Raw genomic sequence first — 27,987 nt, forward strand, 5'->3', positions numbered from 1 at the left:
ACACTGGGCAAGTCACTGAACCTCCCTGTGCTTCCCTTTCCTTCTCTGTAAAATGGAAGTAACAGTTGTATCTCCAGGACTGTTGCGAGGGTTAACTGACCCTGTATGTACAAAGCGTTCAGAGCAACCTGGTGCAAAGTGAGAGCTTTGCAGGTGCCTGCTGTTACTGGCAGGGGGCAGAGAGTGACTTCCCAGACCCTTGGTCCTCAGTGCCATCCTACTGGAGATTCTGGGGAGGGGAGTGGGAAGGTCAAGCTAGTTGGCCCTCACTAAGCCCTCCCCAGCCCCCCCACTCCCCCACCCCAGAGGCTGCCCCAAGGACCTGCACATACTCCTCAAAGGCCTTTCTCTGTAGCAGTTTCTCCTTAAGGTGGTGATGGGTGCTTTAAGTAGTTTGGGAAAAGATCGACCTTGGCCTGGGGCTCTGACCTCTGCAACCACTGGAATCCTTATCTTTCTGGTTTCAGTCCTTCACTCCCACCCCCTACACCCACCAAACCCAGTGGGGGTTTTCTTCAGGGTTCATCTGGAGTGCCTTCTTTCTCTCTCTCTCTCTGTCCTCTTGTCTAGGGGAGAATGACCTAAGGGTGTGAGGAGGTAGATAACTCAGTAGCCTGTGCCTTGCAGTGTCCTGGAAGGTAGGAGAGGGGTCCAGGCAGAAAGTTCAGGGGCAGGAGCATAGATTGTGCTTGGCTTTTCTCTCAAGGCCTGTGACCCTGGACAAGACAGTTCATCCCACTGGAGTTCTGAATCTGTCCTTGAGGGTGACATTTCTGTGCAGCCAACCTCTCAAGGTGGTTAGGGAAATAAAAAGAGATCACAGATTTAAGAGGACTTTGACATCAAACATACCCTCATATGTCTGCATACACATAGGAACACACACACGAAAGCATGCAATTTTCTGACTATGGCTGGCTGAAATATGTGCTTAGTCGTGTCCGACTCTTTGCCACCCCATGGACTGTAGACTGCCAGGCTCCTCTGTCCATGGGATTCTCCAGGCAGGAATACCAGAGTGGGTTGCCATTTCCTCCTCCCTGTCTGAACCCCAGGGATCGAACCCCTTGTCTCTTCTGTCTCCTGCATTGGCAGGTGGGTTCTTTACCACTAGCGCCACCTGGCAATAGTAAATGCAAAACCTCATTTTTTTCCCACGGGGGGAATCGGTCCCAGCATGATACAGAGATTGCTTCCTGAGGCACCCACTTCCCTGGACACCCAGCATCTTCCCATACCTTACCTCTCTCCTGAAGACCAAGGGTAAACCCCAGACAGGAGCCCCTATTCTCCTGCTTTTTCCCCACCAGCCCCAGGCCCTTTGAAGAGAACATTCTTCTCGCTCTTGGATGATTGGCTTCAGTCTCCTCTCTCTGTAAGCCTTGGCTGGTCATCACAGCGCCCTGTCACTCTTGCTGGCCTCTGCTCACTCCCAAGAATTGCTTCAGCTTGTCCTTCACTGAGGTCCTGTCTGAACCCCTAGGTTTGTGAGGCCCTGAAACACTGCTGTTTCTGGGACTTCTCTGATGGTCCAGTGGTTAGGACCCTGTGCTTTCACTGCAGGGGCCCTGAGTTCCATCCCTGATCAGGGAACTAAGATCCACAAGCTGCTCTTTCCTTCCTCCCTGTCTCCCAGGAAACCTTTGCTGAAGCCCTCACTTCAGTATTCTTGTCTGGAGAATCTCATGGACAGAGGAGCCTGGAGGGTTACAGTCCATGGGGTCGCAAAGAGTTGGACCTGATTGAACGACTAACACTATCTTTCACTTTCATGCCCTTTATATTTGCCAGCTCCCAAACAGAGTCTGAGACCCCAGCTAGCCCACTCTTCACACATCTAGCCAGTCAGTAGCAGAGATGGGGGGAAAGCCAAGTCCTCCTCCCCAGAACTGCTGAGTTCCTCTCTGAACCTCAGTTTCCTCCTCTGTAAAATGGGGATCATAGTATCGTCTCCCAGAACTGGCATGAGGTTGGGGTGAGACTGCATGTACAACACTAAGCTGGAATGACAGTGGCCTCAGGCCTCTGGGTTGGCACAGCTGCCCAGACTCCTTGCATCGCAGCATCTGCCTCCGGTCTCGGAGTGCGCTTGCAGGCTGGAGGTGTCCACAGCTAGTTGGAGCATGTGGAAGTCTTGTAGCAGGACTGAAAACTGTCCCTAAAGAGGCCAGCATGGGCTCCAGGAAAATCACCTGTCTTTGTTGAGTATCGAGGGCTCCACTCATACTGATCCTGAGCCTGTCACCAACTCTCTCAAAACAGTGGAGAAGATCACTGAGATCCCATGGGAACAGGGGAGAAGGGAGTGGATAGGAGTGGTCAGCTGCACTGGGCGGAGGTGGAATGGGACTCAGACCCAGCAGGTCTTCCAGGACACGCTCCTCCCCCCCGCCATGCTGCCTCTCCTGTGGGCCCAGGGGTTGGCATCAGGCTAGCCTAGGAGGAATCTGCTTTGCCACTTACCAGCTGTGTGGCCTTGAGCAGCCCCTTTACCTCTCTGAGCTGTAGTTTGTTATCTGGGCATTACTTCCTTAGTCATAAGATGGAATGCCATGCACCAGAACTGGAGAGGCCAAGTGATGTGAAGGGTCCCTGTTATTGTGATTCTCAGCCCTCCAAGTGGCAGACCTTCAAAGTCCAGGCTAACTGCCCAAGGTCCCCCAGCTTAAGGGCAAACCTGCCACCCAGGGCTCACTTCCCTTAGTCTCCTGGAAAAGTGGAGGCAGACCAGCCTGCTGGCGCCCTCTGGTGGTATGATACAGTATGAACTACACACAGCATAGCTGACTCCTCACAAGAATTTAGAGCGCAGGACTAGAGTGAAGTCGCTCAGTATATCCAACTCTTTGCGACCCCATGTTTCCTCTGTCCATGGGATTTTCCAGGCAAGAATACTGGAGTGGGTTGCCATTTCCTTCTCCAGGAGATCTTCCCGACCCAGGGATTGAACCCGGATCTCCTGCATTGTAGGCAGACGCTTTACCGTCTGAGCCACCAGGACTGCTGCTGCTGCTGCTGCTGCTAAGTCGCTTCAGTCCTGTCTGACTCTCTGCGACCCCATAGAGGGCAGCCCACCAGGCTCCCCCATCCCTGGGATTCTCCAGGCAAGAACACTGGAGTGGGTCGCCATTTCCTTCTCCAATGCATGAAAGTGAAAAGTGAAAGTGAAGTTGCTCAGTCGTGTCCGACTCTTCGTGACCCCATGGACTGCAGCCCACCAGGCTTCTCCATCCATGGGATTTTCCAGGTAAGAGTACTGGAGTCGGGTGCCATCGCCTTCTCCGGAGCTACCAGGACTGGTAGCCCTGAAATGAGAGTAACATGGATTTTGTGAATTCATAGAAATGCCAGAGTAAAAAGGCTTTCAGGGCTCCAAGTGGTCTCACACCCTGCTTGGAATGGGACAAGACACACACCCCTAGAAAACCTATGTGCGCGCATGCTCAATCTCTCAGTTGTGTCTGACTCTTTGCGAACCCATTAGGCTGTAGCCTGCCAAGCTCCTCTGTCGATGGAATTTTCCAGGCAAGAATACCGGAGCGGGTTGTCATTTCCTCCTCCAGGGGGTCTTCCCAACCGAGGGATCAAACCCACGTCTCTTGCATCTCCTGCCTTAGCACTCGGAGTGTTTCCCTCTGAGCCACCTGGGAAGTCCTACATTAAAAACAGCCACTGGGCGGTTCCACATCCTGTGTGTGGCTGATCCAGGAATAGGAATGAAGCTAGAAAGAGAAGTGAAGGCAAGAGCTTAGGGCTTGGGTCACTGGGAACAAATGCTCAAAAGCCAGGCAGTAATACCACCACAGTGGCAGTGAATATAGGCTCTATTTCTACATAGGCTCAATTTCCTTGTAACAACCCAGGGAAGTAAACCCATTGTACAGATAAGGAAACTGAGGTTCCTAGACCAAAAAGAAAAAAAAAGAAAAAACTTGCCAATGGAAAAGTTAACAGAAGTGGGATTTGAACCCTGGCCAACTGACCCCAAAACTCAAGCTTTGAACCACTGTGTTTTGTGGCCTCCTGAGACCTCAGTGACCAGCATCTGACCAGGCGAGTCACTGGGCCACGTACAGGGCTGGCCTCTCTGGCTGGCCATGCTGGCCTCCCTGCATGTGCCACCAGGCTGGGTGAGCTTCTTGCTGTCCTCTTCTCAAGGGAAGCCTCTGGCCTCCCTTGGACCAGCTCAGTGATCCTCCAGGTCAGGGTCAGATGTCAGGGGTACTTCCTCTGGACATTTGATGATCTCAGGCATATGGATCCCAGATCTTATCCAGGCACTGGTACCTCCTGGCATTGCTGGGTGGAACCTACCCAGCAGTTCCTTAGTGCATACACACCACCCATGGGGGAGGACAGGAGAACTCTGCCAGGTGGCACCCCATGATTGCCATCTCCTTGGCAAATGAGATGGATCCTTGGATCCTTGCTACTTGGAATGCTGCATTCCTGAGTCTGGAGTTCCCATTTCCGACTGTCCAGATTGTTCCAAAGAGGGTGTGTCTTCAATTCGAGCAAGGAAGAATGGAATTAGACTGCCAGAAGGCTACAGAACGCATATGATCACTGCCTTCTGGAGTTGTGCTCATATCCACACTGGATAGGACCACCCAAGGGAGTGAGCAGAGAGTAGGATACAGCCAGCCTGGTGGCCCCCAAGTCCCCTCCCTACCTTTCAGTCAGAATGCCTGAACTGCCGCCATTAACCAGCAAGACACTGGATCCAGAGGACAGAAAGGAGATATCCAGGCAGAAAGCTCTCAAACTCCCTCTCCAGCTTTCCTTCTAGCTCCCTCTATCCAAGTGACCATCTAAATTGTGGAAAATTGAGAGACTTTGGGGCTGGGACAGGGCCTGGATAAGGACATGACAGGAGGGAAGCGGGGAGGCCTTTAGTACACCCTCTCTAGGACTCCCTCTCTGGGGTTCTGTCTCTGGCATAAGCTTGGGTATCCCTTCTCAGGCCCAAGCACATGCTCTGTGGCTAATGCAGCAGACTCCCCTGCACAAGGCAAAGTCCATAGGGCACACTTGGTCCTGACTCCTGTGGTCAGGAAGGAAATGGGAGGGTCGGGTCCGGAGAGAAGGGGTTCAACAAGCATGAGGGGGAGCCTGGTACAACAGGCAGGTGGGTGCCAGGTTCTCACACAGTTGACCAGAAGTCCTTTGAAACCTGGGACACAGCCTGTCATTCCTTTGGGTGACTTCCTTTTTTCCTCACATGTGTTAGGGGCTGCCAGCAATCCTCTCCACCTGCAAGCATGCAGGCAGGGATATGTTCCTCCATCCCAGGAACCTGGACTGCCTTGGCTAATGGAGGCCTGCTGGAGTAGAAGTGATGCTGCGCTTTTAAGGGCACTGGCTGTTTCAGCTTCCTGCCAATGGGAGCCCTGAGTCACCATGTGAGGGGTCCAGGCTACTGTGTTGCAGGGCGAGGCCTCATGGGAAGCCCCATGGTGCCTGCCAGATCTGTGATGGAGGAAGGGACCCAAACACCTGCCTTCAGATGCTTCTAGCCTCAGCCTCTCTCTCTCTGTAACCACATGGAGAACCTGAGTGAGAACTGCCCAGTTGAGCCCAGTAAACCTCCAGAACCATGGAAACGTATCCTGAATTGTCGTGTTAAGCCACTGCATTTTGGGGTGATTTGTTATGCAAGCAATAGAGAACTGAAACATTCCAGTAGGAACCAAGGTTGGCATCTAGTCCCCCGTTTCTCCCATTTCCTCTCTGATCTCATCCCTCAGTTCTCCCCATAACCCACCCCATCCTTCTGCTCTCACCACACTGGGCTTCTTCTATACTTTGAACTTAGCCAGAAGGCTCCCTTCTGCCTCAGGGCCTTTGCACTGGCTATTCCCTCATTCTGGAATATTCTCTCTCAGGTAGCCTGTGACTCACTCCCTCATCCTCCTCTGGTGCCTCTATGTCACCTTCTCAATGAGACTGTCCCTGGGCATCCCGTAGAATTTGTATCCCCACCCCTTCAGAATCTTCTGCCTCTTTCCTGCTTTAATTTTTCAAGCACTTGCCATCATCTGACATATTATATATGCATGTATATTGCTGGGGTTTTTGTTTCTTTGTATCCTGGACTAGAATGTCAGCTCCATGTGGGCAGGGATTTTTACCTGCCTTGTTCACTGCTATATCCCAGCATCTAGAACAATCCTGGTGCACGTGTGTGCACGCATGCATGTGTACTTAAGTCACTTCAGTCGTGCCTGACTCTTTGCGACCCTGTGGACTGTAGCCTACCAGGCTCCTCTGTCCATGGGTTTCTCCAGGCAAGAATACTGGAGTGAGTTGCCTTTTCCTCTTCCAGGGGATCTTCCTGACCCAGGGATCAAATCTGGGTCTCCTGCCTTAGGGGCATATTCTTTACCATCTGAGCCACCAGGGAGGTTCACTGCTCAGTTTGGACCAGGTCTTACTCAACTATTCAATCAGCTGCTTTGATAGAAGAAGCCAGTGGATCCAGAGATGATCGTGTCTTAGAAACAATTGCTGTGACCACCGAGAACTGGTGGTTCGTTGAATTCACTTTCTTTCTCTCTGGCTTCGTGTCTCCTGGCCTGATAAACAACATGGGGGACAATGGGTGCAAATCAACCATCATCCAGTCACTTGACAAACCTGGCACCTGGCCAGGCCCCGTGATGGGACTGGGACAGAGACATGAGGTGTCTGTCGTCAGGAGCTCGAGTAAGTCCCACCTTTGACTTGGTCCACCTGTGGTGATTCAGTGCGCATTTGTAGACACCTGCTGAGGCTAGGGAAACAGCAGCGAACAAAGCAAAAACCCCTGCTTCGGGGAGCTGACGTTTGGCGAGAGGGCATGAGGTGACCACCCCAAGGAGCTCCGGGTCCAGTAGAAAGATGATACAAATCCAAGAGCTGTTAGACACAGTTTGAAGTGACACACACTGCAGGGAAAACTCTGGGAATTCCAAGTGTGGCAGAACCATTCTGGGAGACTTCCTGGAAGAAGAGGCATTTGGGGTTTTGTTTGTTTGAATATTCATTTGGGAAGATCCCTGGCAGCTCAGACGGTAAAGAATCTGCTTTTAATGCAGGAGATCTGGGTTTGATCCCTGGGTTAGGAGGATCCCCTGGAGAAGGGAATGGCAACCTACTCCAGTCTTCTTGCCTGGAGAATTCCACGGACGAAGGAGAGCCTGGCAGGCTACAGTGCATGGGGTCGCAAAGAGTCAGACACGACTAAGTGACTAACACTTTCACTATATTTATTTGTTTTATTTTTTGGTTGGGTTGGGACTTTGTTGCTGCACGTGGGCTTCCTCTGGTTGCAGCGAGTGGTGGCTCCTCCCTTGTCACGTGTGGTTTCTCATTGCGGTGGCTTCTCATTGCGCAGCACAGGCTCTAGGAGCTCAGCCTTCAGTAGTTGCAGCGCAGGGGATTAGATGCTCCATGGCCTGTGGGATCCTCCCAGATCAGGAATTGAACTGGTGTCCCTGACATTGCAAGGTGGATACTTAAACCGCTGGACCACCAGGGACGCCTGAAGAAGAGGCATTTGAACCAGGCTGGAAGGACAATGGGATTTTTGGCCAGGCAGACCTCCTCCCTGACAAATATCCATAGCTTACTCCCTAGCCTTGTCTCAGCCTCCTGTTATGTCACCTTTCGCTAAGGCCTCCCTTCACCACCCACTTACAACTGGAACGTTACCCCTTTTCTCCTTCACACACACTCTATGATCCACTTACGCATCTATGGGATCCATTTGGCCTGCGTTCCCACCTGAAGTAGACAGGAAGCAGCAGGGAGCAGTGGCACCCACTCCCTCATGGAGCCTAGTGAAGGTTCCTCCCTGTGGTGGGTAAGATGGCAGAGCAGAGAGGGGATGGTAACGGGGCCCCGCCTTGACATCGGGGATTTGCTAAGAAGTGAGGGGACAGCCAAGCCTCAAGGAGACTTGGGAGAGCACACCGCCAAGAGGACATGAGGGTTCAGGCTCTGCGCTTTCCTTGACCAGCATCTGACTTGGCCCTGCCCTCTCTGGTCCTCTTCCCTCCCCCAACATCACACTGTCCCCCAGATTCCTTCATTCCAGTGAGCTCTGATGGGAAAGTCCAGGGTCTTCAGTGGCTTCTCCTATGCTCCTCCTCTGCCCTCTATGTGCTCTGATTCAGTAAAACAGTGTTATCCATCTTTACCCCATGTTGTCCATTTGAATTGTATCACCCTTGTGCGTATGTGCTGAGTTGCTTCAGTTGTGTCCAACTCTGTGCAACCCCATGGACAGAGGAGCATGGGATTCTCCAGGCAAGAATACTGGAGTGGGTTTCCATACCCTCCTCCAGGGGATCTTTCCAACCCAGGGATTAAACTTGGTGAACTGTGACTCCTGCATTGCAGGTGGATTCTTTACCACTGAGCCACTGGGGAAGCACATCACCTTTGTAGTTTTGTTTACTAATTTATTTCTTTTTATAGTTATATAAAAATTAAAAGTATAAAGCCTAAGAGCATAGCGATGTCCTAGGGCTCTGTGACAAGGTGTCACCTTTCAAGACAGGAGCACACATTACTCAGGGTTTGAGAAATTCCAGGCTGGATGTTATCAGAGTTGTCCTAAAGTTCTGACTTGCTGATCTGGGCGTCGAAAAATGCATTCTCATCCCAGGACCAGCTATGTACCCTTCCCTTGGGTATCTGCTTCCTTTGTCCCCCTGCCCTTGCAAACCTCAGTTTCTTCATCTGTAAAATGGAAAGAGTAAGAAGGTGATGGCTCCTACCTACCTGGAGATACTCCCACCTTTAACATCTCAGCGTCTGTCTTAAGCCTCTTCCAAATCCAGAGCACAATGGGGAGAAGTGAAAAGTTCACTGGCTGTAAAGAAAACTCTCTTGCAGGCCTAACCCCTATCGCAGGCAAGAAAAGCTCTGTCATGGAGCCATCAAGCCCACTGGAACCCAAAGCCTGATCAGTCAGGGGGCGGGCAGAGAGCGAGCCAGGGGCCCATTAGTGCTTCCCTCATCAGGACCTAGTTGTCAACAGCCTAACAAGAACTGGCTTAAGCCAGTGATCTCCCGGGAGCTGTTACCAAGACTCATAGGCATGCTCTGTGGCTAGATGAGAAACCAGTGTGTGATAACTTTTTTTTTTAGGAGAACAACTTTCAATTCCCCAAGGAGCACATTCCTTCATTGTGAAGTATTCCCTACCCATCTCCCCCATTCCCTCAGAAAAGAAAGGAAATTAAAAAAAAAAAAAAAAAGGGCTTGGCTGCTTCTTCTGTACAGGCTCCTTGAAAAACTATTTTTACAACTCTCTGAAAAAGTCCTCTCTGATGGCGGCAGCCGGAGCCCATGGGGGGCATAGCGGAGCTGACGCAATGCACGTTTATTAGCAGTGAGGAAAATTTAAAAGGTACCGCTCTACCACAGCCGCCCCACAGACCTGGGAAGCCCCGGGGACAGCTGTCGATCTGGTGGTCTCTGGGCTGAGTCCTCAGACACACTTAATCAGTTGCAATCCTAGATCGGCACAGCCGGAGGGAGGCTTGGAGATCATCTAGGGCACCGAGGACAAACGCTTTTCATCATGCATGCCAAATCTAATTGATTGGTAGGGGCTGCCTGAAGCCCTGTGTTGAAAAGGATTCTGAGGCTGCATCTAGGTCCCATGGGAATGAACACTGTAATTGATTAGCAATGTCTGCCATGCAGAGGGCAGATTCATGCCATGTGTTGGCCATTCCTGGTCTAGTCCAGCCTTCCCATTTTATTGATGGGAGAGACTGAGTCCCAAAGCCCATTGTCTGTAGGGTCTTTCCCAGCCTTTTGGGGGGGCTGGGCTGTTGTCAGTGGTGTGCCTTTGTGAGTACATACATGCTCAGTCCCTTCAGTCATATTCGACTGTGCAACCCCATGGACTGTAGCCCGCCAGGCTCCTCTGTCCGTGGAATTATCCAGGCAAGAATACTGGAGTGGGTTGCCATGCCCTCCTCGAGGGGATCTTCCCAACCAAGGGGTCAAACCCTCATCTCTTGCATTGTAGATGGATTCTTTACTCACTGAGCCACCTGGGAAGCCCTGTCAATGGGGTATGTGTGGGGGCGGGGGGGACTTAAATATTTGTGAGGTCCAAAGATGTGTCCAAAGACTGTCTCTGAAAAAGCAAAAGAATGGGTTGGGTCAATTCAGTCAATGGCTTATTCCTGGAAATAATTGGTAAGATCAGTTGTCTTGTAGGATTGACAAGTGAGTTCAACCTATGTAGATGACCTGGCAGACCAAGGTGACCCCTACACAGTATTTACCTAACATTAATGGTTAGACAGTCAAAGAGTCCACGAGACTTCCCTGGTGGCTCAGTGGTAAGGAGTACGCCTGCCAATGCAGGAGACATGGGTTTGATCCCTGATGCAGGAAGATCTCACGTGCCTCGGAGCAACTAAGCCTGTGTGCCACAACTATTTCACCTGTGCTCTAGAGCCTGGGAGCCTCAACTACTGAGCCCATGTGCTGCAACTACGGAAGGCTGCATGCCCTAGAGCCCGTGCTCCACAACAAGAGAAGCCCCCACAATGAGAAGCCAGCTCACCACAACTAGAGAAAAGCCTGTGCAGCAACAAAGACCTAATGCAACCCAAAATAAATAAATAATGAAAATAAAATTTTTAAAAATCCATGAGTGAGGCTAACCATTTGGCCTCAGGACAATAAAATCCTCAAATGACCAATGGAATCATTCTAATCAAATGGACAGCTATCCTTCTGGTCTCTACCTGACAAGCTTGGATCTAACCATCCTGTCCATACTCCCTTCCCTCACCCCCATCTTTTCCTCCCTGCCAAGCCTGGCTTGTTTCCTTCTCCTCTACTGAGCCTGAGAGAGACCCTGAAATAGACCTTGCTTTCTCTAACCAAGAATCCTTCTGTGGTGGGTCAGACAGTCCCCCCACAACCAATACCTGCATATCAGCTCTTCCATTTTAGATTCCCTCCTTCCATCTGTATGACAGCTCAGGGACCATCCAGACCATTCCTCGGGGTACAGACTCACTTGACATCACTGGGAAATACTGGCCCCGCTGGGTCCCCCGACTACCTCTCAGGTCGTGCCGGGTGCCCTGGATACATCCATTCTGTCTGGTCCAGCTGGGTATTCATGAACCTCTCACAGTGGCAGATTACTACTGAGGACCCCTGAAGGGGGCAGTCCCACAGTGAACATTTGGGGTGGGAAAGAACTTGGCATGTAATGCGGTGTGCTGAGGAGTACAGAAAGGGACCCGGGTCATTGATAAGGTGAGCCTGGCTGTCAGAGAGGCCTGGCTTGGTAGGAACTCTGGCAGGACTGCCCAGGGGCCCAGCCACCACTTCCTGGGGATGATGAGATGGGGCAAATTTCGTTCGGATCTCTCAGCACTTGTCACACTACCCTCTGGGAGGTCTACCTTGGCATCTTTCATCCCCAGCTTAAACTTAACTGCTCTTTTTCTGGGGGGAAAAAAAGACAGGCCCTTACCCAGAGAACTTGGCTAAGTGGGAAAAGACCCTCAGTGGTCAGGAGAAGTCAAGCTTTATTATGGGACAACTCTGAGCTGAACTAGGCTGGCCACGTACCAGCTAGGAGCTTGGCCAAGTTCCCTAAAAGCTCTGGTCCTCAGTTTCCTCATTTGCAATGTAGGATAGAAAGACCACTGACCCTCAAGGGTTGCTGGGACGATAAAGGGTCATCAATGAAATGGCTCAGCACAGTCTCAGCCTGGGGTAGCTAACAATCTCCTGAACACCTCTTTTCTTTTCTATGCAACACATATGATCCCTGACTTTCAATGGTTTGACTGAAGATTTTTTTTATTTTTATGGTGGTGTGAAAGTGATACACATTCAGTAGAAACTGTGCCTGAAATTTTGTTCTTTTCCTGCACACGCGGTGCATCCCTGGTGGTTCAGTGGGTAAGGATTCCACCTGCAATGCAGGAGACCTGGGTTGGGAAGATCCCCTGGAGGAAGAAATGGCAACCCACTCCAGTATTCTTGCCTGGGAAATCCCATGGACCAAGCTCTGAGCTACAGTCCATGGGGTCCCAAGGGTCAGACATGACTGAGCGAATAAACCACCCCCACTCGAAGCGATACTCTCTTGAGATGCTCTGCAGGGGCAGCCGCCACTCGCAGACAACCATGTGATCACACCAACCCACAAACATTCTGTCCCCAGACAACTTCTGTTTTTCACTTTCCGTCCAGTGTGCCATAAATTACATAAGAAAGTCCGTGCCATGTGTGCGCTCTGTGCCGCGTGTCCGACTCTTTACGACCCCATGGACTGTTGCCCGCCAGGCTCCTCTGTCCATGGGATTTTCCAGGCAAGAATACTAGAGTGGATTGCCATTCCCTTCTCCAGGGTATCTTTCTGACCCAAAGATCGAACCTGCGTCTTTTGCATCTCCTGCATTGGCACGTAGATTCTTTACCACTCTGCCACCTGGGAAGCCCAAGAAAGTCTGTTACAAGATAGATTTTGTATTTGTTAAAATGGGCTTGTGTAGGTTAATGGAGTGTCCCAAGCACGTTTAAGGTAGGGTAGGTTAAGTTGTTATCTTTAGTAGATTGGCTGTATCACATACATTTTTTGACTTAAAAGTACTTTCAACTACTGATGGGTGTATTAGGATATAATCCCATCATAAGCAGAGAAAGACTTGTACTTCATACTCAGGGATGGGACCCTACCACACCTCCTCTGGGAAGCTTCCCTGAAAAACCTCAGCCATTCATGCAGTCTGCAGGACAGCTCAGGGAGCATCAGGGACTCACTTGACCTCACTGGCACCACTGGTCTCCTGATTCCAGCCAGGGAACTTCCAAGCTAGCCTGACTGTTCTGTGCTGAGACCCTTGTTTCTCTAAGAGCCTATGAGTCACTGGGGGCTGGGGCAGGGGACTGCATCTCTCCTTGCTCCAGAGCACCCCCACCCTGAGCTTTAAGCAGAGGATACAAGGGGTGCTGGATAAAGTGGCCACACAGATCCTGGCACCATCTTCCCACCCCCATCCACCTAATCTCTCTGGTTCCTCTGATTTTTCCAAACCCCTGTCTAGTTTCTTCCTAATGCTTCTGTCTCCACGTCTCCAGGGCTCTGTTTGCATGAGGGAAAAAGTCTACACACACACACACACACACACAAAGCTCAGAAAGCATTCAGTTGCTCCCGGGCGGGCTGCCAGCGATTGAGTGACCTGCAGCTTCCCCCCTAAATCGCATTCCACTGGCACGGATCTTGCCCCGCCTGACGCCAGCCTCCGAACTCGCCCCCAGAGCAAACATTTCCAGTTGGCAGCCTGGTCTTGTTTTTCTGAGGCCCCAATTCAGGCTCCCTTGTAGAAAACAGAAAACAAAATGCATGGGACCAAAAAGGAATTCAAATCAAATGTGAAAGGAGTCAGGGGAAGGGGGGTGAGGTGGAGAGGCGTTGGCTCCAAGGCCCAGGGGAAAATAGGAGCCTCGGGATGTGCAAAGAGTTTCTAAAAAGCAAACACACATGCTCACAAGCCCTCCTTCCCTGCTGGCTGGGAGGCTGGGATCAATTCATTCAGGCCACTGCCTCCTGCTAAAGGACTTACTCTGTTCTCATTCACAGCTGCGCCGCCCGGAGGACCAGGGATGGCGGGGGAGGTGGTGGGGAGGCTGTGGATCTGAAAGGAGAGGGTGGTCGGTGTTACAGGACTGGTGTGTGTTCTAAAGGGGAAATTAAAGGAAGAAAAATAAACATGGCCAGCCGGGTTTTCACGCCAGCGCATGCGGCGTCAGCACGAGGAGGGGGGCGTGTTTTGCCTTCTCAAAATAAGAGCCGCTCAGTGGAAAGATGTCACAACCCAGGCTCAGGCGCTGGGGGACAGGCCAGTCAGGAAGGGCTCAGGCTGGCGCCCAAGCCTCCCCATGGGGTCAGGCAAAGGCCGGGTGTCAGGGCAGGGGTGCTCAGCCAGGACCCATTTGTCAGGGTCGAGCCTGTGGGGACCAGACTCAGAAGGTCAGCCCCCGATGGGGCGGTTGGTCCCTGGGGGAAAGATGGGCTGAGGAGTGTTACTAGGGGAGGATGGACTCTGACCTGAAAGATGGGTGCTCATCTCAACAGGGAGGGAGAGATGGGAGAAGCCCACAGGATGGGAAGGGGCTAGGTGGGGTTATGGGGTGGGAAAGGGGATAAAAAGGATGCTTTGCAGACTCTAAAGTGAAGGTAGCTGGCCACAAACCTGGCTCAACCGCAGAACTGGTCAGCAGGTCTACAAAGAACCTCCTGCCCAGGGACAAGGGCCCCATGAGGGCACTGGCGGGGATAGAGGGATCCTGGCTGCTCAGATGGTAAAGAATCTGCCTGCAATGCAGGAGACCCAGATTCGGTCCCTGGATCAGGAAGATCTCCTGAAGAAGGGAATGGCAAGCCACTCCAGTATCCTTGCCTGGAGTATTCCATGAACAGAGGAGCCTGGCAGGCGATAGTCCATGGAGTGGCAAAGAGTCAGACACAGGCCCAAGGGCATGTCAAGGCCTGGGCTGGGATGTAGAGTCCCAGCCCAGCAGAGCCAGAGAGGAGTTGTCAAGCATCAGGGGCCCCAAGGGAGTGGGCTGTCACATGAGGAGCTGGGCGGGACAGCTGGGGAGGCTGTGAGAGAGAGGATAAGGGCAGGCAGCCCAGACTCATACTGGGACCCATGTGACCGTGTCCTTCCTCTATGGTACCCACTTCCCACATAGGAAAGGGCCTGGCATCTTAAAGGGAGCTGGGAGCAGTGATGAGGTCCCAGAGTGATGGGGACTGGTGAGGTTTGCAGAAGATGTATGTGCTCAGCTGTGACAGTCCACACTGCTGGAGCAGGAAGTCACAGAGACCAGGAGGAGAGATTCAGGGGCCCCGGTCCAGTGTTCCCCGAAGATGGTAGCAGGACAACCTGAGTTTGAATCACCCAGAATGTGTAATAAATGTACATCCCTGGCATGCTTTCAACCTGCTGGATCCGACTCATCTGATTGGGTTGGAGCTGTACTATGGAAGGCCAGCCCAGGGGGTTCTCCTGACCTCCATAATGGTGCCATGATCTTTCCCCTCCAGCCCTTCTTCTCTGGCTGTACCCCTACCTGTCCAGACCCCAGGAACCACAGGACTCCCACTTTCCCTCTATCACAATCTGTGTGGGACGTAATTAACAAATCTCTCCCAAGTGTTCAGTTCAGTTCAGTTCAGTCGCTCAGTTGTGTCTGACTCTTTGCGACCCTATGAATCACAGCACGCCAGGCCTCCCTGTCCATCACCAACTCCTGGAGTTCATTCAAACTCATGCCCATCGAATCAGTGACGCCATCCAGCCATCTCATCCTCTGTCGTCCCCTTCTCCTCATGCCCCCAATCCCTCCCAGCATCAGAGTCTTTTCCAACGAGTCAACTCTTCACATGAGGTGGCCAAAGTACTGGAGTTTCAGCTTTAACATCATTCCTTCCAAAGAAATCCCAGGGCTGATCTCCTTCAGAATGGACTGGTTGGATCTCCTTGCAGTCCAAGGGACTCTCAAGAGTCTTCTCCAACACCACAGTTCAAAGGCATCAATTCTTTGACGCTCAGCTTTCTTCACAGTCCAACTTTCCCATCCATACCTGACCACTGGAAAAACCATAGCCTTGACTAGACTTACCTTGACTCAAATTAAGGACACCTCTAACCTGAAAGAAATGAGTCTCTAATGGTGGAAATTCAGACCTGGAAAGAGCGAGAGGGAGAGTTTGGGGAGTACGTGAGAAACCTTCCAACTAACCCTCAACTTTACTGTGTCATTGAGAGGCCCCACAGGTAGCTTTTAAAAAACTTCTTTTCCCTTTATTTATCAGTTCTTAGAATAGTGAGTTATTTTTCTCTAAGCATTCTCCAAATGTCTTTTATTATTATCATTTTGAATTTATGGATTTTAAAAATATTTGATGTGTTTCAATTCATTGCAAGGTTTTTATTTGGTTGGTTTTGTATTTGATGCTCCTTCAGGTTGGCATCTGAGCCCTTTTGACATGAGCCCAGTGAGGTTTGGCAGCTTTCTTAACTTCTGATAAAAGATGCTCTGCGTTTACCTTGTATAATTGTTGCTCTGTACCTGGAAACAGCCAATTCTCCAAGAAGACTTGATTCCTTTCAGTGAGAAAAGATGCTTGCATATGTTCTCAGTCTCTTCAATCTTGTCAGACTCTTGGCGATCCTATGGACTGTAGCCACCAGGCTCCTCTGTCCATGGGAATTCTCTAGGCAAGAATACTGGAATGGGTTGCCATGCCTTCCTCCAGGGGATCTTCCTGACCCAGGGATCAAACCTGGATCTCCTGCACTGCACGCAGATTCTTTACTGCTGAGCCACCAGGAAAGCAGCCAAAAGGTGATTAGAGACCACAATTTGGTCACTATAGGTACTCAGTCAAAGACAGCTTGTTTCAGTTTCTCAATCTTCTCCAAGTAGAGCTTGAGTTTGGGCCCAAGGGCATCTGAAAGATACCAAGCCCTACCCCATTAAGTATGTCTCTTCTTCTTGGAGGTAAGCTTTCTACCCACCTGAGGCAGCTTCACCCCACATACACTCTATCCTGCCCCACATACACATACCCACCCACACATACCCTCTATCCTCTCCTCAAAAATGAACCTCAGTCCCCCAGGCTGCCCATTAGCCTCAAAGCCCTCTTCACCGTCTTTCTTCGATGCATACCATAGTATGAGGAACATAGCTAAGAAAATCCTACCTCAAGGGAGTTGCCATAGTTTTATGCCATAGTCTATTCACCTGCAAAGGGAGGTCAAAAAGTATTTTAAATGAGACAATTCAGGCAAAGTTCTTAGCACAGTGCTTGGCAAATAGTAAGCACTAGAAAACTCATAGGTGTGGAGCACTCCTACCAGAGGATCCCACAGTCTTCGTGTGCAAATGGAGTTTCTCTGGATCCTTCCCTGACATTCCCAAAGCGGGAGGGCCTGTAGATCCTCACTATGCTACAAATCAGAGACACAAAGATGATTTGTGCTGGTTTAGGTTTGTTTTGTTTGCTTGTTTTTGGCCGCACCACATGTCTTGTGGGATTTTAGTTCCCCTACTGGAGATTGAACCTGGGCCTCAGCAGTGAGAGCACGTGGAGTCCTAACCACTGGACTATTAGTGAGTTCCTGGCTTTAGATTTTTGAGAAAGGGAGTCCCCAGAGGAAAGGAGTATTCAAAGAAAACAAGTCCCTAGCGTCCCTAGAGGGAGATTTTTTTTTTATATTTATTTATTTGGCTGCCCGGGGTCTTAGTTATAGCACTCAGGATCTTTGATATTCACTGCAGCATGTGGGATCTTTAACTGTGGCAGGAGGGATCTTTAGCTGCAGTATATGGGGCTTCCCTGATGGCTCAGCAGGTAAAGAATCTGCCTGCAATGCAGGAGACACAGATTCGATCACTGGGTCAGGAACATACCCTGAAGAAGGAAATGGCAACCCACGCTAGTATTCTTGCCTGAAAAATCCCACAGACAGAGGAGCCTGGTGGGCTACAGTCCAAAGTGTCAGACACAACTGAGTGACTAAACACACATACACATGTGGGATCTAGTTCTCTGATCAGGGATGGACCCTGGGCCACTTGCATTGCAAGCGTGGAATCTTAGCCACTGGGCCAGCAGGAAAGTCACCAAGGGAGATCCTAAGTTGCAAGAAATAAGCAAATGTGTGTGTGGAGATGATGGGCATTGCAAGACAGGTGTGGGATAATAAGGGTGATGGGGATCTTGTGTGAGTACAAACCACAGCATGGCAGGGCCTCAGGAAATCTGGACCTGTGGGGTCTGAGGCTGCTCTGGGGACCAGCTTCCCTCTCTGTGGAATCAATAAGGCTGGTCACAAATATTCAAATTAGGCACAGCCATGAGGTTTGCTTTAGCCAATGAATTGTAAGCAGAAGGGGCATGTGTCACCTCTGGACAGAAGTTTTAACAGCTGACATGCAACTGGCTGAATTTCCTTCCCCTACCTCTGCAATTGTGGAAGCCTGGGTCAAAAGGGAGTCTCTGTTGCTCTGAGTTCTCATGTGGCCACAGTACACAGAGTCTTTCCTGCTCACAGGTAACAGGTAAGTCATGTGGGGTCAGGAATAAATTCTTATTGGGTTAAGCCACTGAGATCGGGGATATGTTTGTTTCCACAGCAGAACCTAACCTATCCTGACTAATTGTTCTCCACCTCTTTTGCAGGGGCTCACTCCCCCTCTCTCTTCTGCATAACTTTTGCTTGCTCAACATTCTCCTGTGGCCCTGTCTCTGCCTGTAACCGCTTCCTTCTTCAGGATGTCTCAGTTCAGAGAGACAAAGGAAGACTGATTTCCCCAGCTCATCTCTTCATACCAGCCACATGTGAGTTGTTGCCCAGCTTATAGACTGGCTCTGTGGGCTAGATACCAATTCCTGGTCCACATAACTGTAGGGTAGGGAGACAAGCGGGGTAGGTGGTATCACATGATACAAATCACAACACCTGCCTGAGGATTTGGGTAGGACATGACTACCTGGAAGGGACTAGAAGTGGGAAGGCACCAGATGGGGGCAGGGGAACAGGGGTGTTTGCTTTTAAGCATTAAACCAGCTTAACCTTGGATCTACAATCTAGTCAACATCTGGCTGAAACAACACTTCGATGGAACATCTGGATACTTACTCTGCACAGTGTGAAACAGCAGGACCTTTGGCAGCATCTGTGTGAGTAACCCATGTGGGGTCTCCTCTGTGTGTTTAACATCACATTTGGGCTTTCCTCTGCCTGTAACAGAAAACCAGGCTCAAACTGGGTTTAAAAGTTTTAAAGGGAAATTCTTAGCTCCCTGGGCTGAAAAGTCTAGAGAAGAGGCTGGCTTTAGGTAGGTGTTAATCTAGCAATGAACAATATTACCAAGGACCCAGTTTCTTTGTATCCTGCTAACGGCTTTATCCCCAGACTGACTCCCCTCAGAGGATCCCCAAAGGCTATCAGAAGTCCCCCTGGTTGCATTTACCTCGTTCAGTCACAAGCATGGAATTGTATCTGTCTCAGCATCCCTAGCAAAAGGCTTGACATCTACTCTGATTGGACAGAATGGGGTCATGTACTATAACTGATCCCTTCACTATGACCTAAGGGTACTGGAATGGGCTGATGTACTTAGTCACATGCTCCACCTTTGGAGCTGGAGAAGGAGCAAGCTTCTTCAGAACCCCAAGGACCTCCAAGTACAAGCTGGAAAATGTTAGGTAGGTAAAAGGAGCATGAAACTTTACATCCTGCTAGATATAATGATTCAGCTGTAACAAATCTGCCTGCCAATGCAGGAGATGAGGGTTCAAATCCTGGGTTGGGAAGATTCTCTGGCAACCCACTCCAGTATTCTTGCCTGGGAAACCCCATGGACCGAGAAGCCTGGCAGGCTACAGTCCACGGGGTTGCCAAGAGTCAGGTACGACTTAGCAACTAAACACACACAGAGAACTGGGACTAAAGTGAGGCAAGTGAGGAAGCCAGGGCTCAGAGTTAAGGAGGCATTCGTTTTCAGGGTTGGGTTCCTCACTTGCTTTACCCTAGTCCCAGCTCTGCTGCACAACAAATTACTCCAAACCTTTGGTGGCTTCCCTTGCGGCTCAGATGGCAAAGAGTCTGCCCGCAATGCAGGAGACCAGGTCTGGTCCTTGGGTTGGAAAGATCCCCTGGAGAAGGGCATGACTACTATTCTTGCCTGGAGTATTCCATGGACAGAGGAGCCTGGCGGGCTATAGTCCACGGGATGGCAAAGAGTCAGACAGGACTGAGCGACTATCACTTTCACTTGGTGGTTTCAAACAAGAAACATTTATTATCTCATGGTTTCTGTGAGCAAGTCAGCAATTTGAGAGTGGCTTAACTGGGGGTTTCTGGCTTGGAGCTTTCTCATAAGGTGGCAGTCAAGATGTTGGCTGGGACTGCATTTATCTGAAGACTTGCCTGGGGCTAGAAAATCCACTTCCAGAATGGCTTCTTCACTCAGCTGATTGTAGAAGGTTGAGTTCTTCCCCCTTGAGGATTTCTTTGTAGAGCTGCTGGAGTGCCTTCTTGGCCTGGTAGCTGGGCTCCCCAGAGAAAGTGGTCCAAGAGAGAGCAAGGAGGAACCTCCACTGTCTTCTATACCTAGTCTCACAATTCACACACCATCACTCCTGTCATTTTCTGTTCATTAGAAATGAATCACTAAGTCCAATCCCCTACTCAAGGGGAGGAGAATATGCTTCCACCTTTGAAGGAAAGATTGCCAAAGAATTTGTAGACATATTTAAAGATGTCATGTGAGGGCGGATGGGAGGGAGGCTCAAGACGAAGGGATATATGTATACATGTAGCTGACTCACTCTATTGTACAACAGAAACTAACACAACATTGTAAAGCAATTATACCTCAATAAAAAATTTTTTAATTTTAAAAAAGATACCATGTGAGGCAATAAGATGACTGGGTTACTAAAGACACCCTGTATAATTGTTTCTTTATGTCACATTATCTAAGGCCAAGAGGACACATGCTTTATCTCCTATGCCAACTTTGGTAATAGCAGTCAGAAAAGGAGATCTGTAACTGATTAGTAATGTTTGCCCTAAGCCTAACCAACAGCTATGGCTCCTTATAACAAGGGGGCCTATTTCTTTGATAAAAGAAATTCATCTATTCAGAATCCAGTTGCTCAGAGAAGGTGGGCCCCAGATAATGAATCAGGATTGGCCTAAACCAACCATCCCATGGGAATGGGCAATGCCATTCTCCCTTGCCAGAATTTCATTGGGGGACACAGATGTAACTCAGCCTAGCCAAATTTGAATTGTGATGCTGGAGAAGACTCTTAAGAGTCCCTTGAGTGCAAGAAGAACAAATCAGTCCATCCTAAAGGAAATCAACTCTGAATATTCATTGGAAGGTTTGATGCTGAACCTGAAACTCCAATACTTCGGCCACCTGATGCAAAGAGCCGACTCACTGGAAAAGGCCCTGATGCTGGGAAAGATCAAAGGCAAAAGGAGGAGAGCGAGGCAGAGGATGAGATGGCTGGATGGCACCCCTGACTCAATGGATGTGAATCTGAGCAAACTCCAGGAGATAGTGAAGGACAGGGAAGCCTGGCATGCTGTAGTCCAGGGGGTCGCAAAGGGTCAGACACAACTGAGCAACTGAACAATAGCAACAGTCTAGCCAAGAGAAGGGGAATTCTGATGGAGAATTTCTGGGAAAGGTTATCCTCTCAGTCAAAATGACACTGATGAGGAAAATACTTCCTTTGAAAGCAATTTTAGGAGGATATAATGCTTAGAGGTCCAGCTGCCATCTTACAACCAAACAGAAAAGCTATGAGAATGTCTGAAAAATAGAATCAGAGCACAGATATCACACAGCGATTGAGTTAACCAATCCTGGAACTGCCCTCCTCTGGACCTCTCATTTTGGAAGATAACAGATGCTCTTACTGAGCATTCTGATTGGGTTTATTGTCACAGATGGCCCAAAGCAACCTAGCTGACGTGTGAGATGGTCCTGTATCTTATGTACCTTCATGTACCTTGAGGGAAACTAGACAAGTTCCTTCCTTACATCCTGGTTCAGTATGACATCACATCCATCTTCACAACCTCCAGGTACACTCCGGAGCCTCTTCTTGACTAAGTGGGAGAGTGTTGATAAAACCCTACACTTGATTTTCTTTCCTTTTTTTAGATGCAGGCCTTCTCCAGAGACCTCACCGAAGTATCTATGGCCCACTTCTGGTCTGGGCCCCAGAAGCAGGCTAATCAGTCTTTGAGAAGAGAGAGGACTCCTGACCCCCAAGGAACTTGCCTAAGGCAGACCCTTAGACCCAGTCATCCTGGGGTGGGGGGGGAGCCAGGTGTACTGGGAGGTCGGGTCTGGCCATGAGTACAAGCTGCTCCAAAGGGTTTTAACCCTCCTTCCCTTCCTGTCCTGTCTGCTCCTCCTTCCAAGAGTTTCCCTTCCTCTTTATTTTCCTGTCCCAATAACCAGTCTCCTTCTTTCTCATTCTTTCTAATATGGATACAGGGATGCTCCAAACAACTACATTCCCCAGCCTCCCTTGCAGCTAGATGTAACTGCAAGATGTAGATGCAGGGAGCTGGCAGGAGAAGTCATGTGCTCAATGCCCTCTTGGGTCTGTCTTGGGCATGCCCATCCCCCACCCCTTCCTCCATGCTGCAGCTTGGAACTGCTAGGAATGGTGGAAAAAGAATGCGAACCTGGGTTCCAACTTTAGCCCTGGACCCCCTACCTATAGCTGTATGTGGGAGAAATCGCCATCTCGTTTAAGCCTCTGTTATGTTGAGGTTTATTACCTGTAGCCCTTTCTCTCACCTCTCTGCCCTCTCTCTCTCTCCTCTTCCCTCTACTGTCCTTCTCTTCCTTCTCTGTTTCCCTCCTGATCTTCAGACCCCCTCACCTTCCTTTCCTCTCTTCTCTCCTATCCAGTGTGTGTGTGTGTGTGTGTGTGTGTGTGTGTGCATGCACAATCAGTTGTGTCCAACTCTTTGTTACTGTAGCCTGCCAGGCTCCTCTGTCCACGGGATTCTCTAGGCAAGAATACTGGAGTGGGTTGCCATGCCCTTCTCCAGGGGATATCCCCTACCCAGGGATTGAACCTGTGTCTCTTGCATCAGCATGCAGATTCTTTACTTCTGAGCCACCTGGGAAGCCCCGCAAACCCACTGGCCCCTTGCAAAGTGGCAGATGGTGACAGCAGGAAGCCAAGAGCCCAGATGGCTCTCTTGCTGCCCAGTTCCTGTGAACACCATCCTGTCCTGAGGGTCATGACCAACCGGGGGCTTGTTCCCACTCTGAGGCGTCTCCCATCATGTCCAGCTCTGTGGTCAGACCAGTCTGCTCTGGGGAGGTGCAGAGAGCCAGCCAGGGCACCAACCCCAGGCAGGCCATCCTGTGGCTGCATGCCCAGTGTCCAACTCCTGTCTCATGATTCCGCGGTGACCGCTGTGATGCCCAGCACTGGAGGCTTGCCTGGGCTAGAGCCCATCTGGCTATGCCCTCTGGCTTCCCCAGAAGGAAATGCTCTTGATGTCGGGGAAGCCGAAGCCAGCCTGAGCCGGGGGTGGGGCTGACCACTTCTAACTCTTACTCTTCAGCTCCAGGTCTGAACTCTGCACAAGTGAGTGAGGGTGGCAGAAGAAGAGAGGACAGCAAGGGTGCTGTCTCCCCAAGGGCAGCAAACCACCCACAAACCACCATGACCTCCCTGCTCCCAGCCCTGCCTTCTGAGCCCTGGTGCCAGCCGCCTGTCCCTGCTCAGCCCTCACAGGCAACAGATGGTGCCTTGAAGACAAGCCCTGGGTCCTGGCCCGGGTGCGGATGTCAGCTGTGGCGGGACTCCCCTTTCACTCTATGGCCCTGCAGCCAGGGCAGCCCCCAGTCATCACCTGGCTCAGCAGGCTTGGCGGGGCTAGCAGAGCTGAGCCCAAAGAAGCCACAGGCAGAGTGTTAGTGGCCTTTTAGGGGTGGCGGTCTGGCCTGTGTGGGAGGAGAGGTGGCCGAGGCCCCAGGGCAGGTAGGAGAGCCGCGAGAGAGCAGCCAAACTGGGCCCTGCCCATGGTGCTGGATGTGGGTGCAGGGCCTCTGCTGGGCTCAGCTCATAGGAAGAAGATGGACATCTGTTGGCCTCTGGGCTGCTGCTGGTGAGGTCCTAGACCACCAGAAGGCCCCACCCTGTGTCCCCAGTCACAACCCCCCAACCGAGCCAAACTCCTTGACCTGAGCCAGCCCTGGGCAAGGGGCAAAGCTGGCGACGAGTCCACCTGGCCACTCCCAGATCGGTTACTGACCGTCAGCACGATGTCCTGACAGCATGATGTCACGTCAGAATTCTCGAAACACTTTCCATCTGGAGTCAACCATCCCTGCAGCTGCTGTGAGGGCCGCGCCCCACTGCCAGCCATGGGATGGGATCGAGTGTCCTGGTGGAAGCCAAGCTTAGGACAGGCTTAGGAAGAACAAAGTCAAGGCGGGGGCTGCTGGGGGAACAGGGAAGCCCTTGTGGGGCTCAAGTGCAGAAGCTCTGAGCCTGTGGGGAGTAGGCAGAGGCCCATAGAGGTCAAGGCTGGGCCGAGAGCCCCCAGGCAGGGGCTCAGGGGGGAAGCCAGAGGCCAAAGAATGTTAGGGAAACTTACATAAAGCCTCTTTCTCAATCTCTGTCTCCTTCCCCCTTGTCTCTCTCACACACACATGTACCTTAATCTCTCTACCACCCTTTGTTGAGACACCACTCAAAAGTCTTTAGGCTTTGTTCACATAGTTTTCCTGCCAAGAGAGCTCTCGCTTCTCCTGGTGAATTTCTGTCATCCTTCAGAGGGCAGCTCGAATGTCACCTCCTCAGTGACACAGCCCCCTACACTGACCCCACTCTGCCCCTCCTCCACGAATAGGTTCTCAAGAGTCCGTCTCTGAGCTCCTCAACCACCTGGTGGTGTTGACAGACAGTTCACTGCCCACCTGCCCACCTCCGCCGCTGACGAGGGGCACCCCAGGGGGACGCCAAGGCAGCCTGAAAGAGCTCAGGTGTGACTTGGTCCTCCATAGACAGTCCCAGGGCCTGCCCTTGGAGGGGGTTTACACACAGGCCTGAGGACATGCTAGTGGGTCACTCCATTGCCCCATGCTGAGTACATGGGGATCAAACAAAGAGTTACTGATTGAATGCATTTTCAAAATTTATTTATTTTTAATTGGGGGCTTCCCTGGTGGCTCAATGGTTAAGAATCCACCTGCAGTTCAAGAGATCCAGGAGATGTGGGTTCGATCTCTGGGTCTGGAAAATACCCTGGAGAAGGGCATGGCAACCCACTCCAGTATTCTAGCCTGGAGAATCCCATGGACAGAGGAGCCTGGCAGGCTACAGTCCAGTGGGTCACAAATAGTCAGATGTGACTGAGGCAACTGAGCACACACACACATTTTTAATTGGAGATAATTGCTTTACAATGTTATGTTGTTTTCTGCCATAGATCAACAAGAATCAGCCATAGGTATACATAATTTCTCTCCCGCTTGAACCTCCCTCCCATCTCCCCCGATTCCACTCTTCCAGGTTGTCACAGAACACCAGATACAACTTCCCATTAGCTATATTATGGGTCTCCCTGGTAGCTCAGACAGTAAAGAATCTGCCCGCAATGCAGGAGACCCAGGTTCAAGCCCTGGGTCAGGAAGATCCCTTGGAGAAGGGAATGGCCAGCCACTCCAGTATTCTTGCCTGGGAAATCCATGGACAGAGGAGCCTGGAGGGCCACAGTCTACAGCTTTACACATCGTAATGTATGTATTTCAATGCTACTCCCTCTCCCACCCCCTCCTTTCCTCGCTAAGAACAGTCTTACATCGAGAACAGACTTACATAGAGAACAGACTCATGAATGCATTTAAATAGGCCTTTGTCTGAGACCCACACATGACTCGCAGGTCTCTCTTTCTCTTCAATGTCTTGGAGTTATTTGGAGGTTGGCCCTCAGTGTGCGGAAAAGGTGCCATGAAAGCAGTTCAGTTTTGTTGGAAAAAACAAAGTCAAAGCTGCCCAGGTGTTTCTGACACCACAGAAGCCCCAGAAAGCAGAGAGAGGCCTGGGGGCTAAACACCAGAGAACCTGATGGAAGCCCCATTAGCCCACATGGGTAAGCCTCAGTCAGACCGTCAGTTTCTTCCTTGGTCCAGTGAAAATGTCTATGGTAATAACATTCCCAGTGTTGTTACAAGAAACAAGTGAGATAACATGCGATCAAAAAATGTGACACACTAATGCCATAAAGTGTCATTCAGCCCCACCTCCCACTTTTATATTTATTCATTTATCTTTTGGTTGCATACATGTGGGATCTTAGTTCCCTGACCCACACCCCCTGCAGTGGAAGTGCAGAGTCTTTCCACCAGACCTCCAGGGAACTTCCCTTGTCCCAATTCTTTAATTTCTAGTTCTAGAAAACTGGTGGAATAGGAATCCATTAATGTCCTAGATGCCAGAAAAGACTGAGGGCAGGAGGAGAAGGGGAGGACAGGGGATGAGATGGTTGAATGGCATCACCAACTCAAAGGACTTGAGTTTAAGCAAACTCTGGAAGACAGTGAAGAACAGGGCAGCCTGGTGTGCTGCAGTTTGTGGGGCTGCAAAGAGTCGGACAGTGCTGAGAGACTGAACAGCAACAGATGTCCTAGAGAAGACAATACAGGGGATTTCCTGCCTGTCTAGTGGCTGGGACTCTGTGCTTCCACTGTCGAGTGCCCGGGTTCAATCCCTAATCAAGGAACTAAGATCCCATAAACTGTGCAGCCAAAAAAAAGACAATAAAAAGGTAGAAAGACTGATCCATATTAAGAATTCATTAAAGGTTTATTGATGAGATTATATTTTAGAATGATTCCTAACTCCAAAAGCCTAAAAATTTAAAGGTATTGAGGGTGGCCCTTATTTAACCAGAAAAGCTTGGTTACCTGAACACTAGCCTCTGGGTATCCTGGGTGGAGCCACACACGCCAAGCCCCCAGATCCTGGTGCCCTACCCGCACCTCCCCCCCCCCCACCGCCACCTTCTGCCCTTGGCCGTGCTGAGGACCATTGCCTAAAAGCATCATCAGGGCTTAGTTGGCCCAGAAAAAAAGTTATCTGGGAATAAAGTGAACGACTGGTAAGGAGCCCCACGTGACCCAGGCATTCTCAGGGCCAAGATATAGCACACCTGTGTCCACAGTGCCGTGGAGTGGGTGCCACAGAAGCCTGCTGGACTGCAGGGGGAAGATAGACCTGTGACAGCATCTCTAGGGCCCCCATCAACCCCACTCCATTTCCGAGACCTTCTTGGGAGAGGACAGCTTCAGGGACCATGCAGGCTATCAGCCAAGAATGAGTCCAGGTTGTCAGAATTACCCAGACAAGCCCATTTCAGTCTTTTGTAAGGGAGGGGGTTTGGCTGGGTGGAGACCTGGAATCCCACTGAGATAATCCTCACTGGGATAGTCCTGACAGCCTGAGTCCCTGGCTTAGGAAAGTGAACATCTGCATCACCAACTCGATGGACATGAATTTGAGCAAACTCCAGGAGTTGGTGATGGACAGGGAAGCCTGGTGTGCTGCAGCCCACGGGGTCGCAAAAAGTTGGACACAACTGAGTGACAGAACTGAACTGGTCCAAGCTGTCCTGCCAGCCCTGGGGATGAAGGACTGTGACCGCCATTGTAAGGAGTGGGAGATGAGGCTGGGTCTTCTCTCCATTAGATTTACTGGAGCCCATTGACCTTGACACTGGACCCTATAATCACCTCCCAACTACCCTCTTCCACCCTCCCTTACCAGCTTACTGAGCCCAGGTTAGGTCTGCTTCAACTATCCCAACCCTCACCCTGATGCAAGATTTAAGAGATGCAAACTTTACGATTTCTAGAACACTTGACATTTTCATTGTTGTTTAGTCACTAAGTCGAGTTCGACTCTTTTGCAAACCTAGGGAGTGTGGCCCTCCAGGCTCCTCTGTCCATGGGATTTCCCAGGCAAGAATACTGGAATGGGCTGCCATTTCCTTCTCCAAGTGACCTTCCCAATGCAGGATTCAAACTCACATCTCTTGCATTGCAGGAAGATTCTTTACCACTGATCCACTAGGGAAGCCCATTCTCATACTTTTCAAACAGGGGCCCTTTACCCTTCTAGGCCAGAATTTTCAGCCTCTTTTCTTCAGCTCACAGGACAAATGACTTCTGCAGACAGACACACTCCTTTGGGTCACTTCTAAGCTAAGTCCCTAAAATACTAATTCTGTCTAAGCCCCTAAGACATAATTCTGCCCCTCTTTCTCCACTTTGTCCTGCCACTATATCTCACACCTGTATATATTATTGAAGTTTACACTGTGTACCTTGGTTACTTATTTCTGTGACAAAGTCGCTTGGGAGTAAGACCTG

The 27,987-nt window shown here is 50.6% G+C and overlaps 3 long non-coding RNA genes across 5 annotated transcripts in view; 1 reads left to right on the top strand and 2 right to left on the bottom strand.

The window, feature by feature from the left end:
• Positions 1–7,242: 7,242 nt before the first annotated feature.
• LOC133257137 (uncharacterized) lies at positions 7,243–9,636 on the bottom strand. The gene is made up of 2 exons (XR_009739422.1): positions 8,767–9,636; positions 7,243–7,547 (listed from the first exon to the last, which is right to left on the bottom strand). It is a non-coding gene; the product is annotated as an uncharacterized LOC133257137 (long non-coding RNA).
• A 6,059-nt stretch (positions 9,637–15,695) lies between these two features.
• Positions 15,696–19,107, bottom strand: LOC133257139 (uncharacterized). Its single transcript, XR_009739426.1, has 4 exons — positions 19,033–19,107; positions 18,699–18,800; positions 16,757–16,797; positions 15,696–16,501 (listed from the first exon to the last, which is right to left on the bottom strand). It is a non-coding gene; the product is annotated as an uncharacterized LOC133257139 (long non-coding RNA).
• LOC133257138 (uncharacterized) overlaps positions 18,010–27,987 on the top strand; it is a 37,735-nt gene continuing 27,757 nt past the window's right edge. For 2 of the 3 annotated variants that reach the window (XR_009739425.1, XR_009739423.1), the window contains exons 1-3: positions 18,010–18,397; positions 18,651–19,267; positions 21,745–25,351. This is a non-coding gene — a long non-coding RNA (uncharacterized LOC133257138). Of the gene's footprint in view, positions 18,398–18,650; positions 19,268–21,744; positions 25,357–27,987 lie in introns of all 3 variants that reach the window. The other variant, XR_009739424.1, reaches the window with a different exon arrangement.

Source organism: Bos javanicus, chromosome 11 (assembly GCF_032452875.1).
Source record: "Bos javanicus breed banteng chromosome 11, ARS-OSU_banteng_1.0, whole genome shotgun sequence".
NCBI lineage: Eukaryota > Metazoa > Chordata > Mammalia > Artiodactyla > Bovidae > Bos > Bos javanicus.